Source organism: Rhinoraja longicauda, unplaced genomic scaffold (assembly GCF_053455715.1).
Source record: "Rhinoraja longicauda isolate Sanriku21f unplaced genomic scaffold, sRhiLon1.1 Scf000060, whole genome shotgun sequence".
Lineage (NCBI taxonomy): Eukaryota > Metazoa > Chordata > Chondrichthyes > Rajiformes > Arhynchobatidae > Rhinoraja > Rhinoraja longicauda.
Window position 1 is genome coordinate 22501 of NW_027601278.1, and position 7500 is coordinate 30000.

Below are 7500 nucleotides of genomic sequence, written 5' to 3' on the forward strand. Positions count from 1 at the left end.
TCCTGCGGTGAGACACGCGGCACCAGATCGATCGGAAACAGAGGGTTTTTCCAAGAGGACACACAGCCTGGGCCAGTCTCGGTGGGGTTCGGTGCCTGCCCGGCACACACTTCGAACTCGGTGCAAAAAATACTCTCACTGTATTACCAATGTCCGTCAATGAGTCCGCCGACTCTCGCCCAGAGTCGCGCTACTTTTACCGATCTTTTTGTGTCCCTTCGGTTTTTCTTCCCTGACATTTTTGCACCTCACCACACAATCTTTTCTAAGTGTCTCTGAAAATCGTGTTCCCGAAAATCTCCGGGCACGCCACCTCCATCTTCGCGCAAAACAAACCGTTTTGAGGTCGGCGGGAGTCGGCCCGGTCGTCCGTCCGGTCGTGTCGCACTGACGCCCGCCGCGGGGCCGCAAACTGCGGGGTCATAGAGACTTCCGGTGGTAAGTCGTTAACCGTGATCGGGACCGCCCGGACAAGAAATGCCATTTTCTGGCCGGCGGGAGACGGGCCGATAGGCCTGGCGGGAAAGGCGCGCCGCGGCCCCGCTGAAGGCCGCACATCGGACCTCCTCGACTTCCGCCGTCAAATCGTTAACCTGCGGCGGGCAAAAAAGAAGCGACGCCAGCTTTCGGACTTAGTGCAATTCTCGAATGTCGCGGCTGACTTGGCGGTACGAGCGTTCGGAAGTCCCGCCGGAATTGCGACGCTTCGAACGGTCGAGGCGGCCAATCTCGACCTCAGCGGCGGCACTGGCGCGATACACGTTTCTGCCGCCAGGGGGGGGGGGGGGGGTGGGGGGGGGGCAAGCCAGCCGGCCGGGGGCGCCCGGCGCCGATCCGGCGCTTACTCGACACGCTCGAGCATCCGAACCCGTCTTATCTACGGGACCGCCGTTGCCACTTGAACACCTTTCGCCGAGAGTATCCGGGCACCCCACCTACCCGCCGGAATCACGAACCACGAGGTAGAAGTCAGGAACCAACAGGAGAAGTCGTGAACTAAATGGCGAATTCATGAACCAAACGGAGAGAAGTCATGAACCGAGCGGTTTAGGGTCAGGGTGAGGGTTGTTAGGGTGAGGCCGTTAGGGTGAGGCCGTTGCTTCGAGCGGGAAGATGGGCAGCCCCGCCCCCCCCCCCCCCCCCCCCCCCGTTGGGTGGAAGGAAACCTCTGCTGCGGGCCCGGCAACCATCCCGAACGGACCCGCTGGGTCCAAATGTCTGCCGAGGGCGGTCCTGCTGCGGTCGCGGGTTCGTTGGAAACCTCTCCTGCTGCTGGCATGGCCACCCTCCCCCCCCCCCGCCCGACTGACGACCCTGCGGGCCCGGCGACCCGGTGTCCCGTTGCCGCGCGGGGAGTGATCCTCGGGGCCGTGCCGGGCGGGCCCAGCGACACGAAGAGAGTGGGGGGGGGGTCGGAGGGAGTGGCACTGGGGAGAGAGGGGTGGGGGAGAGAGTGCCCCCCCCCCCCCCATTAGGGGCGAGTTTATGCAGTCATCAGAGTTTATACCTAACCTCATGATGCTTTATTAGCCGGATAGGCTGTCTGACCTCGCCCCCAGTCCCTACTCCTTCCACTGGATTCTTCTTATACCCTCTTTTTCTTCGTGCCCCCCCCCCCACGCAGGGAGGGTTCCAAGAGGGAGGAGGGAGGGAGGGAGTCCCGGGGCCGTGAGAGAGAGAGAGCCTCATTAGCTGCTAGGTTCACCTCATTAGCTGCTAGCTAACGCGTCAGACCTTTTACATTCTTTAGAGGATTGAAACCTCAGGGCCTTTAACCCCCGTTCACCGTTTACACTCAACGATCCTTCCGAACAAAACCCTTACACATCTGTCCGTCCAACTGACCCCCGAGATACCTAACACGCAGATTAACACGTCAGCGGTGATCGGCGTGTCATAGAGGAGTCACAAAGACGGGCAAAATAGAGTGGTTGAATAAAAAATACTCACTCAATTGGCCGTGATTTAACGTAGCACACAATGATGCAAAGCCCATGCAAAGTCCAGTGGCCCAAGCAAACAAATAAGATAGATCTGGCTCGGCGTTCCTCATCTCCACATCGTCACCCAGCACGCCGACGCCCAATAACAATTCCCCCGCAAATTGTGCACCTCGAGCGGCAGTACTTTAAACGGCGCCGTCTTCGGCGTGGACGGCATGAACCAAGTCGGCAAGCATCGTCACCCAGCACACAGACGTCCACTAACAATTCCTCCCCCCTGCAAATTGCGCGCCGCGAACGGCAGTACTTTCAAGTATGCCGCCTTCGGCGGGGACATCGTGAACCAAATCGGCAGGCAGGCGTCGTCAGCCGGTCGACCGACCCCCAGTTGCATTGCCCCAACGGCCATTGTGCACTTCGAACAGAACAGTGCTTTTAAAATATTCCGCCTGCCGCGTGTACATCATGAAACAAATGGAAAGGACGAACCGGGCGTGCAACCGAGAGAGTGACAGGTCGTCAAGCAAGTCCGTGGCAATCCGTCGGCCGACTCGGCCGCGGCCAGCAGAGGCGTTTTGGCCCGGGCGCGCCGAACTTTGCGCGCCCTCGGTATGCGTAACACTAGCACATGCCTTCAAAACTCACTACAAAATAACCCCAAAGTATGCCGCCTTCCCCGTGGGCCTTGTTACCAATATCTTGCCCTGCTTCCTGATGCCCTTATGGGGTCGGCTCTGTTCTTGCAGAACCCTCAGGTGGTGCAGAGTCTGGGCCATTTTATCAATATCTTGCCCTGATTCCTGATGCCCTTATGGGGTCGGCTCTGTTCTTGCAGAACCCTGAGGTGGTGCAGAGTCTGCGCCTTGTTATCAATATCTTGCCCTGCTTCCTGAAACCCTTATGGGGTTGGTTCTGTTACAAAACCCTCAGGTGGTGCAGAGTCTGGGCCACTTTATAAATAACTCTGCCTGCATTAGGGTCAGGGTTAGGGTTAGGGTTAGGGTTAGGGTTAGGGTTAGGGTTAGGGTTAGGGTTAGGGTTAGGGTTAGGGTTAGGGTTAGGGTTAGGGTTAGGGTTAGGGTTAGGGTTAGGGTTAGGGTTAGGGGTAGGGGTAGGGGTAGGGGTAGCGGTAGGGGTAGGGGTAGGGGTAGGGGTAGTTTGAACTACTGCCGCTCCAGGCGCGCACTGTGCGTGGGTAATTTTCAGTGGGCGTCGGTGTGCTGGGTGACGATGCCGCCCAGACTCTGCACCACCTGAGGGATCTGCAAGAACAGAGCCGAACCCGCAAGGGTATCGGGAAGCAGGGCAAGATATTGATAACAAGGCCCAGACTCTGCACCACCCGAGGGTTCTGCAAGAACAGAGCCGACCCCATAAGGGTATCAGGAAGCAGGGTGAGATAGTGACACCATTTGTAAAACCGGCAAATCCCACCCAGGAAACATTGCAAAAATTGGCCTCTAATGCTGGAACGTGGGTAAAGCCAAACAAACACGACACGTTTTAAAAGAACGTTACTAAAACAGCCTGGGATATGCCCATGACAAAGGATAGGCCGAACCTCACCAGAAAAAAAGAGAGGGAGACCACGGCAGAGCTGAGGGATAAACATGAGATGGTGATAAAACCAGCAGACGAGGGGAGCAGTAGGGTTACAAATTAATGTCAATATGGGGCCTGCTCCCACTGGGTAATAGACAAAAACATAGAACAGGGTGACAGGAGAGACTGGATAGCACAGAGGATAACCCGTGAGCGAAATAATGGGGTGTATGCAGTTCAATGTAAGGAGTGTACCTTACGGTACATAGGGGAAACAGGTAAAACAGCCTCAGCGGTGATCGACGTGTCAAAGAGGAGTCACAAAGACGGGCAAAATAAAGTGGTTGATTATAGACAATAGACAATAGACAATAGGTGCAGGAGTCGGCCATTCAGCCCTTCGAGCCAGCACCGCCATTCAATGCGATCATGGCTGATCACTCTCAATCAGTACCCCGTTCCTGCCTTCTCCCCATACCCCCTCACTCCGTTATCCTTAAGAGCTCTATCCAGCTCTCTCTTGAAAGCATCCAACGAACTGGCCTCCACTGCCTTCTGAGGCAGAGAATTCCACACCTTCACCACTCTCTGACTGAAAAGGTTCTTCCTCATCTCCGTTCTAAATGGCCTACCCCTTATTCTTAAACGGTGGCCCCTTGTTCTGGACTCCCCCAACATTGGGAACATGTTTCCTGCCTCTAATGTGTCCAATCCCCTAATTATCGTATATGTTTCAATAAGATCCCCCCTCATTCTTCTAAATACCAGTGTATACAAGCCCAATCGCTCCAGCCTTTCAACATACGACCGTCCCGCCATTCCGGGAATTAACCTAGTGAACCTACGCTGCACGCCCTCCATAGCAAGAATATCCTTCCTCAAATTTGGAGACCAAAACTGCACACAGTACTCCAGGTGCGGTCTCACCAGGGCCCGCTACAACTGTAGAAGGACCTCTTTGCTCCTATACTCAACTCCTCTGGTTACGAAGGCCAACATTCCATTGGCTTTCTTCACTGCCTGCTGTACCTGCATGCTTCCTTTCATTGACTGATGCACTAGGACATCCAGATCTCGTTGAACTCCCCCTCCTCCTAACTTGACACCATTCAGACAATAATCTGCCTTTCTACTCTTACTTCCAAAGTGAATAACCTCGCACTTATCTACATTAAACTGCATCTGCCATGTATCCGCCCACTCACACAACCTGTCCAAGTCATCCTGCAGCCTTATTGCATCTTCCTCACAATTCACACTACCCTCCAGCTTAGTATCATCTGCAAATTTGCTAATGGTACTTTTAATCCCTCCGTCTAAGTCATTAATGCATATCGTAAATAGCTGGGGTCCCAGCACCGAACCTTGCGGTACCCCACTGGTCACTGCCTGCCATTCCGAGAGGGACCCATTTATACCCACTCTTTGCTTTCCGTCTGTCAACCAATTTTCTATCCATGTCAGTACCCTACCCCCAATACCACGTGCCCTAATTTTGCCCACTAATCTCCTATGTGGGAGCTTGTCGAAGGCTTTCTGAAAGTCGAGGTACACCACGTCCACTGACTCTCCCCTGTCAATTTTCCTAGTTACATCCTCAAAACATTCCAGTAGATTTGTCAAGCATGATTTCCCCTTCGTAAATCCATGCTGACTCGCAATGATCCTGTTACTGCTATCCAAATGCTCAGCAATTTCGTCTTTTCTAATTGACTCCAGCATCTTCCCCACCACTGATGTCAGACTAACTGGTCTATAATTACCCGTTTTCTCTCTCCCTCCCTTCTTAAAAAGTGGGATAACATTTGCTATCCTCCAATCCACAGGAACTGATCCTGAATCTATATAGAACATTGAAAAATGATCTCCAATGCTTCCACTATTTCTAGAGCCACCTCCTTAGGTACCCTGGGATGCAGACCATCAGGCCCTGGGGATTTATCAGCCTTCAGTCCCATCAGTCTACCCAAAACCATTTCCTGCCTAATGTGGATTTCCTTCAGTTCCTCCATCACCCTAGGTTCTCCGGCCCCTAGAACATTTGGGAGATTGTGTGTATCTTCCTCAGTGAAGACAGACCCAAAGTAACGGTTTAACTCGTCTGCCATTTCTTTGTTCCCCATAATAAATTCCCCCGTTTCTGTCTTCAAGGGACCCACATTTGCCTTGACTATTTTTTTCCTCTTCACGTACCTAAAAAAACTTTTGCTATCCTCCTTTATATTATTGGCTAGTTTACCCTCGCACCTCATCTTTTCTCCCCGCATTGCCTCTTTAGTTAACTTTTGTTGCTCTTTAAAAGAGTCCCAATCCTCTGTCTTCCCACTCTTCTTTGCTATGTTATACCTCCTCTCCTTAATTTTTATGCTGTCCCTGACTTCCCTTGTCAGCCACAGGTGTCTCTTACTCCCCTTAGAGTCTTTCCACCTCTTTGGAATAAATTGATCCTGCAACCTCTGCATTATTCCCTGGAATACCTGCCATTGCTGTTCTACCGTCTTCCCTGCTAGGGCCTCCTTCCAGTCAATTTTGGCCAGCTCCCGCCTCATGCCTCTGTAATCCCCTTTGCTATACTGTAATACAGACACTTCCGATTTTCCCTTCTACCTTTCCATTTGCAGAGTAAAACTTATCGTGTTGTGATCACTGCCTCCTAACGGCTCTTTTACCTCTAGTCCCCTTATCAGATCAGGATCATTAAAAACACTCACTCTATTGGCCGTGATTTAACCTAGCACACAGTGTTGCAAAGCCCACGCAAAGTCCAGTGGGCCAAGCAAACAAATAAGATAGATCTGGCTCGGCGTTCCACATCTCCACATCGTCACCCAGCACGCCGACGCCCATTAACAATTCCCCCGCAAATTGTGCACCTCGAGCGGCAGTACTTTAAACGGCGCCGTCTTCGGCGTGGACGGCATGAACCAAGTCGGCAAGCATCGTCACCTAGCACACAGACGTGCACTAACAATTCCTCCCCCCGCAAATTGCGCGCCGCGAACGGCGGTACTTTCAAGTATGCCGCCTTCGGCGGGGACATCGTGAACCAAATCGGCAGGCAGGCGTCGTCAGCCGGTCGACCGACCCCCAGCTGCATTTCCCCAACGGACATTGTGCACTTCGTACAGAACAGTGCTTTTAAAATATTCCGCCTGCCGCGTGGACATCATGAACCAAATGAGCAGGCAGGCATCATATCATATCATATCATACACATACAGCCGGAAACAGGCCTTTTCGGCCCTCCAAGTCCGTGCCGCCCAGCGATCCCCGTACATTAACATTATCCTATACCCACTAGGGACAGTCAGCCCCCAGCACAACGACGCCCCCGCTAACAATTCCCCACGCACATGGTGCGCTCGAGCTGCAGCACTTTAAAGTACGCCGCCTTCGGCGGGGACATCGTGAACCAAAGGAGCAGGCAGCCATGGTCACCGCCAGCACAACGACGGCGCCGCTAACAATTCCCCGCGCACCTTGTGCGCTCGAGCTGCAGTACTTTAAAGTACGCCGCCTTCGGCGGGGACATCGTGAACCAAAGGAGCAGGCAGCCATGGTCACCGCCAGCACAACCACGGCGCCGCTAACAATTCCACGCGCACCTTGTGCGCTCGAGCTGCAGTACTTTAAAGTACGCCGCCTTCGGCGGGGACATCGTGAACCAAAGGAGCAGGCAGCCATGGTCACCGCCAGCACAAGCACGGCGCCGCTAACAATTCCCCGCGCACCTTGTGCGCTCGAGCTGCAGTACTTTAAAGTACGCCGCCTTCGGCGGGGACATCGTGAACCAAAGGAGCAGGCAGCCATGGTCACCGCCAGCACAACCACGGCGCCGCTAACAATTCCACGCGCACCTTGTGCGCTCGAGCTGCAGTACTTTAAAGTACGCCGCCTTCGGCGGGGACATCGTGAACCAAAGGAGCAGGCAGCCATGGTCACCGCCAGCACAAGCACGGCGCCGCTAACAATTCCCCGCGCACCTTGTGCGCTCGAGCTGCAGTACTTTAAAGTA